Genomic DNA, 4,535 nt, shown 5'->3' with positions numbered 1-4,535 from the left:
TCCAGCTCACTGATAGACTATCAAAACCAATTGCTTTTAGCTTGTCAATCAGAATGGAGTGATTGACCGTGTCAAAGGCCTTTTGTAGGTCCAGCATGACCATGCCGCAGTATTTGCCTGCGTCCACCTCTTGTTTGATGTGGTCATTCAAATAGAGAAGGCATGTGTCAGTGGAGTGGGATGTTCTGAAGCCAGATTGGAATTCGTAGATTAGATTTTTTTCCGCTAGGTACTTTTCGACCTGTTCGTAGACTCTTTTTTCCATGACTTTCGAGATGGAGGTGAGAATAGAAACAGGGCGGTAGTTGCCTGGGTCTAATTTGCTGCCCTTTTTGTGCAGAGGGGTCACCCTCGCAATTTTGAAGTCCTTGGGGACGTGTCCCTGTTTTATGGAGAGGTTTATTATGTATGTATTGAGCCGTACTGTATTGTACCCATTCTGCAATCTGTTAAATAAAGTTTTCATTCATTCATTCATTCATTCATTCATTCATTCATTCATTCATTCATTCATTCATTCTACACTGGTTAAACTGCGTCTATACCAAAGGTAGCCGCATTTTCTGGCAGACGTTTCTGGTCATGTGACATACTGACATGTGCGCCCTATTTCCTCGTCAAACAGCCTGCAAACTACCTGGCGTTCTATCGCCATGCTCTAAGACAAACTCTAATCTTAACCAACTTCGAAGAGTGCCTAAACTTAACCAGTGTAGAAACTGGCGTCGGCCAATCAGAGAGCGTCTGCCAGAAATGCGGCTACCTTTGGTAGAAATGCGGGGGGGGGGGGGGGCGTGAGCTGAGCGGCCCTCACAGCGCATGCGCGGGTCCAGATGCATTGTGGGATATATGCGCGGTCAGAGTGCAGCGGGGACGGTAGAACTTTATTTGTCTGTAACTTTAGTCAATAACATTAAGAATAGAGAGCTGTTGTCAACCCTGCAAACCCAAATAAATGCGCGGTCCTCGAGAGAAGTGTCTCCTGGTTTACTGTCACCACTTTCCAGAGGGAACGAGCCCGAAGTCCGGCTGCTTCTAACAAGTAGTTACACGACGGAGCTCCAGCTGCAGCAGCAGAACGCTGCTTGTAAGTGCTGCTGCATAACTATTCTATATTTTATAATTCATTGATTAATGATTTATTTCTTATTTTCAAGCATAAAGTAATAATTAGATAAATAATGTGATACATAAATAATTTGTTGTAAAAAGCTAAATTCATTGGTCAAAAGTTAAAACGTGATAGGCACAAGGTCACGAGTGTCACATTTAACCGGAAATGTCTACCTCATGTTGTGCAAGTGTTCAATAGACAGTGAGAGCAGGTGCGCTCTGATGGACAGTCGAGCAAGACTATACGCTGCTCGACCGGTTTAGTTTGATATTTATGGACGTCTGGCGCTTGTAGCAGACGGTCAAAACAAAGGTATTCCATAGGACAAGAATTCAAGAAACTCTTTTCCTGACAAGCGGCCAACGAGGTATTATATTTCTTTGAGTAAATGCATTTTGATGCGCCGTTGTATTATTGTAACCGTTGCAATTGTATTGTAACTATTGTCTGTGTTCATCCAATAAATATAGTTTTCACGGCGTGAGAGGGACGAGGATGGTGATGAGCCCAAGACAATAAACGCCTGTTTCAAAAAGAACCCACCTGTGTCCGTGTATCGTTGGGGAGAGAGCTACAGTGAAAACTCGACTGCTCTACGCGGGTAGGAGAGATGAGAAGACCCAGCATCAGATAAGCTGTCGGCATAACAACCGCCAACTGCAAGCAAACGTAATTATTAGACTGTGTTGAAAGCGCAAGTTTCAAGTCAAAGCCAAGAAGTGCTCTACCACTAAAGTCAAGTCAAAGTGGTGTGAGAAGTGGTTAACTGAAATTGCAACTAAGGACTCTGATCTATTAACGTTACTGTGCCACATAGTCTAGACGCGAATGTGACGCAAAGCGGAATTCCACCCCAAAAAAGGATATTCCTTAAGACAATTTTGTGTTTTGTGATTGTAACTTAGTTTAAAGGGCAACTTAAGGCATTTCTGGTCATATTCACTCAGATATTGTGTTTTATACTTGTATATTTAGTGTCAAAGTAATTTCAAATCCTATACTTAATTTAAGTCAACTTGAAGTCTAAAAGTTTAAATGCTGAAACAGTTATTTGATGTAATATTGAGGTCTTCGCTTAGAAGGTATTTATATGGTTAACAACCTTTATGGCTACTCACATTTGACTTACTGCATACATTTATAAATACAAATCCAGTTCAAGCTCAATAGTTACACACAGCCATCCAAGTTAAGTCAAGATGTCCGACACTGAGACCTGCCGTCAAAATGTTGAATCACAATAATCACATACTCAGCCTGAAGCTAAAGACACTGAATCTACAGAAGAAGTGGAACAGTTACGTAGAGGTGAAAGAACCCGAACCCTTACAGAAAAGGGAATAGGATTTCAAGAAGAAAGGCTGAAGAGTGTAAACCGTCGATACATAATCCTCTATGAGAAGTGGAGGTGTCATGCCAGAATATGCAAGAAAATATTGTCTGATGAGGCCTCTGAGGAGGAATTGCATGAGCTGATTAGGAACATATGTCAAGTTAGACCGCGCTCTCAAGATACGACACTGGGTGCTGAAATCCCATTAAGTATTATATAAAAGAAGCAGTGAAGCCAGACCAGCACTCTCAGGTTCAAAATTTAATGGCAGCCTGAAACAAACATGTTTCGGAAATATGTATTCCTTCTTCAGTGTTATAGCTTGCAAGCTATAACACTGAAGAAGGAATACATATTTCCGAAACATGTTTGTTTCAGGCTGCCATTAAATTTTGAACCTGAGAGTGCTGGTCTGGCTTCACTGCTTCTTTTATCTGATTAGGAACATAAAAGACACTTGTCATGATGTAAAGATAATTTATGAAGAGTTACGTGGAACACAAACTCCTGAACTAGACCTGCGGCGCAGAGTTGACATGTGCATGTTTCTTTCAGAATTCATTATTCAAAAGGCAGAAAGGCAACTCGAAGGGCATACAGCAGTTGAAAAGGAAGAACCTTGGCCTGATGTTGGATCAATCCTAGACTCAACAGGTTCTTTATCAAGGTCAATGACTCAGCGATCAGGATCTGTCTCCACCCACTCTAGCATCCAATCATTCAAAAGAAACAAGGCTGCGGCTGAAGCTGCCGCCTCCCAGGAAGTGTTGGCAGTGTTGGATGAACAGGAGAGGGAGGCAACAGAACTTCAAAGGCTAGAGTCTGAAGATAAACAACGGCTGGCAACATTTGAATCTGAGAACCTAACTAGACAACAAGCCATGCAAGACAAGCGTAGAAGGCTTGAACGTCTAGAGCAGGGGTCAGCAACCTTTACTATCAAAAGAGCCACTTTTCCCCCGTCCCACAAAATAAAATGCTCAGGGAGCCGCACTTCCTATTTACCCTTAAAATGAAGATAACACAGTGTATAACGTTTTATATATCCCCAAGCATACCCCACATTTAGCATAAAACGCCTGACGATTGCATATCCAAAGAAATTGGGATTTATTATACTTTATATTTATAGTATTTGTTACGATACCTCCACCAGGCCAGGAGAGGGCGCTCTCCACCTGAGAGAGGCGAGTCATATGTAGAGACTGCAGAAGGAGACTGAAGGATATGCATTGTATGCTAGTAGCTGGACTGAGGCGAGTGTTCCTCCATGCCAGGATGGCTTTCCATGGGTCTTCTCCTCCTTCAGTCTCCTTCTGCAGTCTCTACATATGACTCGCCTCTCTCAGGTGGAGAGCGCCCTCTCCTGGCCTGGTGGAGGTATCGTAACAGTATTTATGAAATTATAAAATGACAAAAAGAACATTGTTGACATTTTATTGCTGTTTTTACAAAGGAAAACCTCAAACTCTTATGAAGGAGAAAAAACATTGGCATCTGTAGACCTAGAAATAAAACATAAACATAAACTATGCAGCTCTATTTTAGTCCTTGCCTTATTTGTGGAAAATGTATCAAATAAAAAGTAGTCCACTTTGAAATAACACTGGCATCTGTACTTGGAAATAAAACCCCGAACTATGCAGGTATATTTGAGTCCTTCCCTTATTTGTGGAAAATGTATAAAATAAAAAGTAGTCCACTTTGAAATAACACTGGCATCTGTACTTGGAAATAAAACCCCGAACTATGCAGGTATATTTGAGTCCTTCCCTTATTTGTGGAAAATGTATAAAATAAAAAGTAGTCTACTTTGAAATAACACTGGCATCTGTACTTTGAAATAAAACCCCGAACTATGCAGGTATATTTGAGTCCTTCCCTTATTTGTGGAAAATGTATAAAATAAAAAGTAGTCCACTTTGAAATAACACTGGCATCTGTACTTTGAAATAAAACCCCGAACTATGCAGGTATATTTGAGTCATTCCCTTATTTGTGGAAAATGTATAAAATAAAAAGTAGTCCACTTTGAAATAACACTGGCATCTGTACTTTGAAATAAAACCCCGAACTATGCAGGTATAT

General features: G+C 41.0%; 1 long non-coding RNA gene across 1 annotated transcript; it reads left to right on the top strand.

The window, feature by feature from the left end:
* The first annotated feature begins 866 nt into the window (after positions 1 to 866).
* On the top strand, positions 867 to 3,531 carry LOC311237588. The gene is made up of 3 exons (XR_014620295.1): positions 867 to 1,087; positions 1,585 to 1,783; positions 3,003 to 3,531. It is a non-coding gene; the product is annotated as an uncharacterized lncRNA (long non-coding RNA).
* Positions 3,532 to 4,535: the final 1,004 nt, after the last annotated feature.

The sequence above is a fragment of the Notolepis coatsorum genome (genome assembly GCF_963971535.1).
Source record: "Notolepis coatsorum genome assembly, contig: SUPER_11_unloc_1, whole genome shotgun sequence".
Lineage (NCBI taxonomy): Eukaryota > Metazoa > Chordata > Actinopteri > Aulopiformes > Paralepididae > Notolepis > Notolepis coatsorum.
Note: the sequence above shows the minus strand (reverse complement) of the source record. Positions and strands in the feature narration are given on the sequence as shown.